This window comes from Apis dorsata, unplaced genomic scaffold (genome assembly GCF_000469605.1).
Source record: "Apis dorsata unplaced genomic scaffold, Apis dorsata 1.3 scaffold_188, whole genome shotgun sequence".
Classification (NCBI taxonomy): Eukaryota; Metazoa; Arthropoda; class Insecta; order Hymenoptera; family Apidae; genus Apis; species Apis dorsata.
In genome coordinates this window covers 1361242-1369967 of record NW_006263473.1, presented here as the reverse complement: position 1 = coordinate 1369967, position 8726 = coordinate 1361242, and the positions used below count along the sequence as shown (strand labels likewise).

The following is an 8726-nucleotide window of genomic DNA, read 5'->3' as shown; positions in this document are numbered from 1 at the left end:
CCATTATCGATTAATTCTTCTTTTTTTTTTTTTTTGTATTCGTGAGTCGCAATTTGGAGGTTAGGTTAAACTATTTCAAGTTATTTTTGCTTTGACTTTGCTCTGTCTTTTATGCTTTATTATTATTGGAAAATTATACTTCAAATTCATTAAAATGAAATAAAAAAATTGATACAGGAATATATGAACAATCATTTGTTTATACTTGGATACATTATCAGGCGAGTTATATTGTTTTTCCTTTTTTTCTTTTTTTTTTGAGAAAGAACAACACTTTCCTTCTCTTCTTTCCATCAAAGTTTTGTCGTAGAAGGGAAGTTGGAATTACTTTAGGAGACTGGACTGGACGTCCCGAGATAAATTACCTGCAGCCTCTTCGACTCAACAGGTGGAACCCTCGCGAAGGTTCACGGTTTAATTCCAAGAAAACGCAAGAGGATTCTTCCATTTTTGTCCATTGGAAAAGATAGGCGGTCGAAGGACCTGCTAGAAGGTCTTCGACTTTCGAGCAAAGGCCATTCCATGAGTGTTGCATTTCTCTCGACGAGAACAGGTTTGCATATTTTGCCCGTGATACTTTTCATACTATTTTCATAACGAGTTTCGCCCGTTTGTCTTTCGACTTCGATGCGTTTCGGGAACGGGGCTGGTATTACGTATTCGTGTTTTATTTTTATTCTATCTATTTCTCGTGTCTCTTTGTTCTTTGTTCGAAGATTACGAGAAGAAATTTCTTACACAATCCTATTTAAACGAGAAAAACTTGTAGAGAATCATAATCGTTCAGAAATCATAATTACACCAAAATAATTAATTATTCAAACAAATTTATAAATTCACTGTATTATAAAACTTCTACCTACAACTTTTCATCATATAAAATAGAAATTAGAAATAGACTAAAAATACATCAATTAATTGTTTCGCAAATTGCTCATCAATTCAATTTCAAATTCCTCGAACTCACGGCACCACAAAATTCCTCACCCTCTTTATTTTCAAATATATAAATAAAATTGTAATAAAAATTACAAATTACAATTAAAAAAAAAAAAAAAAAAGAAACACCATTAATCGTCTTAGAAATTACTTACTTATAAATTCAATTTCGAATTCTTTCAACTCACTGCACCGTAAAATCGTTATATCTCCACCAATTCTATATCCCCAAAAATCTTTCTAAAATTTGAACGATCCGTCTCTGTCTCAGTCGAATCGACTCAACCCCCTCTTATTGGATTCCAAGCAGCTGTTCACGTCTCGTTTGTCACGATAAACATATCCGTCGCGTAAAGGCCATCGAGAGAGTCTCTCCTTCTACCGACCTTCTTCTCCTTCTCCTCACTCTCTCCTACTTGGGTCCCCCGTGGCACACAGGTGTACTGGACGGCGTTCCTCGGCCTCCATACGCTTTCAGTTAACGCCTGGTCGTCGCTAGGTATGCCAGCTCCCTCGTGGATACTGCCAGTTTGCCTGTGATCCGTTTTACCTGGCTTCGTGACCTGGCTTTGTCTCGATCATCTCAATCATCCTCGCGTCGATATTTCTTTCTTTCTTTCTTTCTTTCTTTTTTTTTCTCTCTCTTTTTCTTTTCCTTTTCTCGGTGGAACTCGGTAGTTTTTGTGAGTGATTGGGACGGAAGAGGAAACGTGGGAGAAACTTTTATGTTTATTTATGAAACTAAGTGGGTGGCTGGCTCGTGGGAGTTTGACTCATCGGTGTATTCTTTTTTTGGATGATCCGGTAAGTAGCGCGTTCAGTTTGGAATTTGATTAACAACGGGATTGGAGGATGGGATGAAAAAAAATTTTGGATTATCGTTTCATCTTTTTGTGCTGGACGCGAAAAATACTTTTGTTGATTCGTCAACGTTTGACGATGTTTGAACCTGTTGATTTTTTTTCTTAGTATTCGTAGAGGCGTGTGGATACGTTTAGTTTAGATTTTTAGTGAATTAGTGTCAATCCATTAGAAGTGTAGATTTATTTAATTTTTGAATTTTTCAAGTTTTTGGATTCGTAAAAGTTCGATAATGTTTGGATCAAACCTGTTGATTCTTTCTCGAGTCGCGAGAGATTTAATCAGACTTGTTTGAAATTTGAACAAAATTTTGTGAGTTTGATTTTTGGAATTTTTTTGGATTATAATAGAATTAGTTTCAATTATTTTACGGAATATTTAAAGACACTTAATTAAAAATGAATCGGCGATCTATCTGTCAAGTATTTTGATCGAGCAGACATTAAAACGAATAGTACGAGAATTTTCTTGCAACAATTTCTCGCTTCGAACGGATGACGATTTATCTTTCACGTGAAACTTTTGTGACTTTAATGAACCACTCGACTCAATGACACGATTCGAATCAATATTTCCACCCGCTTATCGCGTTCACTGTTTAACCATTAACTTCACGCGATTTCTCGAACCGTGTTTAAATCGGTCCACGATTTAATCGATGCCAGTGATTAATGGTTTTTGATCCTCTGACTTTTCGCGCGATGAATCTAGGAATACATAAATTTAACGATAATGCACATATTACGATCGTTTATTAAAATCATATCGAAATTAAGTTAATTCTCAATTCTATTATATCCTTTGAATCGTTCTCGATATTATTCTTGTAATTTTTCTATCAAAAGATTTTTTTTAAATTTAAATTTCTATTTTCAATTTAATTTTTAGATCGTTTAAAAATTCAGAAATCTTAACAGGTATAATTAAAAAAGAAAAGGAAAAAAATAAGAAAAATTGATATAGGAATCGTATTTCTCTATAAACAGGATAATTAAATAATCAGGTATTCTGTATTATTATTTCTTCATTTTAACTTTCACGGTCGTTGTCGCTTTTCGCTCCAATTAATCCTTCTCTTTTAAACCGATTAATAAAGTGTAAAAATTCACACCTAATGATCTATTCATGTGTGCATCATGGCTTTCTCATGTGTAATTAAATATGTTATGAATACACATATTTCACATAACCATTCTTTTACTATCTTTTTTTTTTTTATCTAATTAATATTTATTTTATCTGTTGATTAAAAAAATGTGAAATTGTCATATCTTGAATCGATATTTGTTCTACATAAATTACAGTTATATAATTAAGTAGGTCTCCATCTAATTAAGTAGGTTTTATAATAATAAAATTATAAATTTTTTTCCATGACATCAAATATTTTTGTTGTGAAAAATTTATAAAAATTTAATACTTTAATCGGATTATAATCTGATTGTTCATCGCTTTGTTCGTTCATTTAATAATTTTATCTGATAAATATAATAAATAATAAATTTAAAGTAAAAATTATAAGCAAGAAAAAAGAATCTACTAATTTACAACTTTCATCCATATGCCAATCCATGTTAATCGAGAATATTATCGTACAAGAGTTTAATAATTTAATAAATTTCTCTACGTGTAAATTCTATTTAATCATTTTTCAACATATATGATGGCATTGCTCGGCGAAAAGAATCTTGTTTATTCAGATAAAGTCGTCTAGCCAAAGAGACTTTCAAGTTATTGAAACAAGTTATTGAAAAAATGATAAGACACGTTTAACCATTAGTCTGTTATATATTAAAGGGTTATCGTGACAACTGTCACTTTCTTTGCGATTTGAACTGGTTTGAACAAAAAAGGACATTTAAAATTCAACGCGATGCAATAAAACGTCACAGATGCAGTAATTCAGCTTTCTGCTCTTTCCAAATAATTTATTTCAATTAAAAAATTATTTCTTCCTCGCTTTTAAAATAATGATAAAACTTTTAAAAATAGTTCATCATATTTTTAAATTGCGATTCTCCATCTTTATCTTTCGAATCGAAAGTTATCAAGTTTATTCTTCCACATCGCAATATAGAAACAGAAGCAAACAAATTCCTTCCATACCTAACATCCCACGCTCGATTCTTTTCGTTCCATTCATTCACAGATCATGTACACGCATTAAAAAAAAATCAGTCAACAAGATCAAACAAACGAGATCAGAATTTTAATTCAAAAGTTCCTTTTCGACTATCCTCCATTCACACGTAATATAATACAAAATCTTCTCCTTCTTTTTGATTGATTAATCATTTTCTATCCGAAATTCTAAATAATATTATTATCCAGATAAATTTATATAGGTATCCAGATATCTCTTTACTTAAAATTGACCTCATTTTTAAACAAATTTTATTATCTTTCCAATCTTTAAAAAAATTTTCACAATCCAAATGAATTATATTTATCCTATTATCACAATTCTTCTTGTGATATACAAAACATACAATCAAAGATAAATCTTATTCAATAAATACTTTGGACAGAGAAATAAACTACAAATCATTATAAACAAATTCCTTTCTTACAAACTGAATAATACAATCACACTGACAATACAATCATACGTGCCTTTATAATAACAGATTCAGCTTAACTGAAAGTAAATTCAAGTAAATTCGTTGAAAATCTACTCCGAAAGTTTGATATCTCAGCATAAACGCGATACTCTTCATCCGAAAAGCATGCTCATCGTTTTCTCCAGTTTCAATCAATTTCTTCTATTGACGTAACACGCCCACGCGAGGCCTATAAACGTTCTATCCGGCTCGATCATTCGTTTGGACGAGACGATAGAGATGCGTTTAATCCACGAGACTGATGTAGCACTGCCGTTCGATCGATCACTTTCCACGATTACGATACGCGATCCCTGTTGCGACAGCTTTATTTGCATACGCGTCTCTCTCTAATAGGGCAAGGAGATGGGATTAATTAACCGTGTTTCTCTTCGACACGACGATGTGTTTTCTTCGTTCGATCAAACGATCGGTTAAATTCGATCCTTGATCGTCGATCGTCGGTTATGGCGTTTTTTACGCCACGATTATGAGCGGGGATAATATGACGAGTGCTTCTTGGACTCGTTTGAATAATTGATATGCACGGTAATAGACTGCGTGGGTGTGATGCGGTTTATGATCGGTAAGAAAAATGTATAAGTGAATTAAGATTGTGATCACCTTTTGATTTGATTAATAAGTACTGATAAATGTTGAATGTATAGGTATGCATTTAGAATTGGTAATTGTACGAGTATCGGTAAGAATGACGTTGTATGAAACTAACAATAAGGTAATCTCGATAATAAATAGTGATAAGTTTCTTGCGATTTCTTGTTGAGATAATTGGTTAATTTGCACGTGTATTCAAGAACTCAACACCGGTAAGAATATTTCCTTTTCCTCTTTCTACGGGAAATATGCATTCATGCTTTTGAAATGAATAAAATGGTAAAAATAACACGATTATCTTATATGTTCTCGAGATGAGATCTCTCAAAAGATGAAAGAAAAATGTTTTAAGTATTATTATTTATATAACCGAATAATTTTTTCCTTTCTTTTTATTACAAAATATTAATTTATAGTATTTTTTCAACACTGCAATCAGTTACATATAATTATATATAATATTCTTCTCTATCGTTGTGCATTATTTCGAAAACTTCATTCCAGAAAATTTTCCCACCTAATTTTAATCAAGCTTTTATTATCAATAATAAATAGAAATTCTTCATCATACGATGAGCCGGAATTAATTAATTAATTAATTTTCTCCAATTTTCAAATTTTCCGCATAAATTAAATTCCTCAACGTTCTATTTCATTCAAATCTCAGTCTATTTTTTTTTTCCATGAAACGAACAAGAAAACAATTAACTTCGCATTGTCCCGGGGAAAAAAACCCCAAGATCGTTACACTCACTGGTGGTGGTTCACGGCCATGTTGGTCGCCAAATGGGCGAATCGCCGCGTTCCTCCGATTCACGCGTGTCCGGAATGTCGTCGAAAAAGCGGCGGACGTCGTGGAATAATTCGAAAAAGGCCGGTCGTCGCCGATTCCTCCTCAGTGAACTCGCATTTCACCGAGGAGAAGAAACTGCACTCACCGTGGCGCGGTTGATCTCGTCGCATTCGAGATAAATAAACCGCTTATGCCGTAATCTAATCACTCGATGCCTTTCCACCCGTATTCGCGGCGCGAGCACGAGTGTTCACGAGAAGATTGCCGTTTATAAGGCCATCAACGATTTCCCTCGCTTGTCTTATCTCACTAGGTTTTTGGAGAATGGAAATTGCATTTGGACGATACGCTTGCAATGGTATTTTTAGATTTGTAATTTTTTTTTTATAATAAATCACGTAAGTGATACGATGTATATGTATGTGGGTTTTCGAGAATTTTTAGTATTTCGCTATATTTCGCTTTATGAATTTTTAACGGTAGAGAGATTGTCACTGATGTTTCAGATGGTTGAATAAAAAGAAGTAAAATTTTCTTTTACCCAGCGAAGAAATTATGGCTCGTTCGATCCACCACTTGGAGAATATATAACAAATTCGATTAGAAATAATAGATTTATTTTTCTCGGTCTTTCCTTACTTTTACTTTGACTCCTTTCTCTCTCTCTCTCTCTTGCCGATTGCCTCAGAATTTACCGCAATGCTTAGTTTTTTTGTTGCGTTGCGGTGAAGTTGTTACCTCACGATAGGATTACGGCCTCGCGGATGAATTAAAAAAAAAAAAAAAAAAAAAAAAAAAAACGATATCGTTGCAACAATCGTACCGAATAATATTCTTTCGCATAAACATTTCAAACGACTTGAAATCGAAAGACGCAAATCAGAACAGAGATTCGACTAAAATTTCGAAGCAGGAACGCAACATTAATTATTTCGAATCTGAAATAAGGATAACATGATTGTCCATATCGAAAGATATAATAACAATTGTAATAATTTCACAAAGCAACGTTTTTTTAATTCGTTAAATTATTCATAATTTCGCACGGGGAGGAGGGAAGAGGGTTAATTCCAACGGAAGAACGTGTAATTCGTCGAATTATTACGCGGGGAAATTAAGCACACACGTAGAGATTCGCTCGAGACTTTCGATCTCGCCGGTTGAAATCGTGATATTCTCGCTCGTTTTACATAGGCGGATTGCTTTCCCGCGGCTACCTGTTCTCCACATTGCCGCACCCCGATTGGAATCCATCCAATTAAAGCAATACCCCGAGATACACGATTCCGATCCCGCGTAGGAGATATTATTTGAAATATTCACCCGGTTGCACATCCTCGATTTCGAAGGGCTCGCGTGCGTATCTCTTACTCGAAACTGATGTGCATTTTCTCATGGAAGTGTACGATTCGCCAAAGGGATCCAATAAAAAAAAAAAAAAAATAAACGAGTTTCGATTTTTCTTCTTTCGATTAACTGTCTTATTGAGTTTCTGCTATGCTGTTGCTAGCAGATGATATTTTTTTTTCTTTTTTTTTTTTTTATTTAATTTTGAACTTTCTTTGGAATCATTTTCAGAAATATTTTAAAGTCTTTGTAGAAATTTTTTTGTTTCGTTTTTATTGAATTTATTTTTTTTTTTTTACAAACAGAACGATCGTATTATATATGTATATTTGAAAAATAAATTTCTTGAACTATAGATTTTAATTTTATTTGGAGAAAAGATTATTTTGCGTTATCGATTTTTTTAAAGCCAAAAATAAATATTAAAATATTAAAGTTAGAATAAGTAGATAAGTAGATAAAATTAATTAATTATTCGGTGAAAAAAAGTGATAAAATATTTAGCTTATAGTATATTCAATTAGATATTATCTTTTTCCTAATGTATTATTTGATTAAGATAAAAAAATTTAATCAAATCATTCGAAAGAAAGTAAGATTTCGATTCGATTCCGATTAAACATCGAATTAATGTTACATTCCATAGATGTTGTCACGTGAACACAAATATCCGAGCATAGTTTCGCATTGTTAAGATGCGAAGTAAAGTTCACTTGCGCGAGAAATGTTAAAGTTCGTTGATTCGAGCTGCAGGTTTGCCAAACTAATCGTGCAACTATATATTCGACGATTGTATTGTTGAACGGTATCTCTTGTCCAAGCAGAAGTAGATAATTGATGTTGACGCAGTGCGGCTTGTCTTATCACTCGCTTTTCCGTTTATCATCGATTCACCAGCAAAATCATGGCTGAAGCGTTTCGCCCGTATCAAATCGCGCGCGATTTTCACGTGCGAAAAATTCGATATTCGATAAGTATCGCGTTCAATTTAATTAACTTTGAACCCTCAAACTTTTCACTGTGCCTGAATTGTAATTTTTTTTTTTAATCTAAAAAATGCTTTTATTCACCGTAATTTGTAATTCGTAATTTTTGATAGTCAATAATTAAATTCCTTATTCCTAATTTTTTTTTTTTTAATAATACATGATGAAGCTACAACGTTGGTTTACAATTTTAAAGGAATTGATTAAAAAAGTAAACGAACTATAAAAAAAAGAGGAACATATATGAGGAACATAAATATATGGAAAAAAACAATAATAATATTGCAACGATATTAATATGGAAAAAGAAAATCTATATGATTGTTTCGTTATATTATAATTATAAAGATTTTTCACATGTCAAATTATTTCTAAACACGAGGGAAATTTACCTATTACTTTATATTGAATATAATTAAATATTATTATTATCGTTATATAATTATTCAAATAGAAGGATAACAAGATTATATTTATCTTTACACTTCGTTCATTTTAATAATAGATTATTTTAGTATACAACTCGCAATAGTATATAATTCTGAATTCGTGACGTTAATTGAAATCAAGATATCACTCGTATCG

At 32.4% G+C, this 8726-nt stretch overlaps 1 long non-coding RNA gene across 3 annotated transcripts in view; it reads left to right on the top strand.

The window, feature by feature from the left end:
• LOC116185455 overlaps positions 1 to 8726 on the top strand; it is a 230268-nt gene that overhangs the window by 106881 nt on the left and 114661 nt on the right. The window contains exon 1 of one of the 3 annotated variants that reach the window (XR_004150311.1): positions 1153 to 1743. The exons of 1 other annotated variant lie outside the window; for it this stretch is intronic. This is a non-coding gene — a long non-coding RNA (uncharacterized LOC116185455). Of the gene's footprint in view, positions 1 to 1152; positions 1744 to 8726 lie in introns of those variants that run through there. One more of the 3 variants, XR_004150309.1, reaches the window with a different exon arrangement.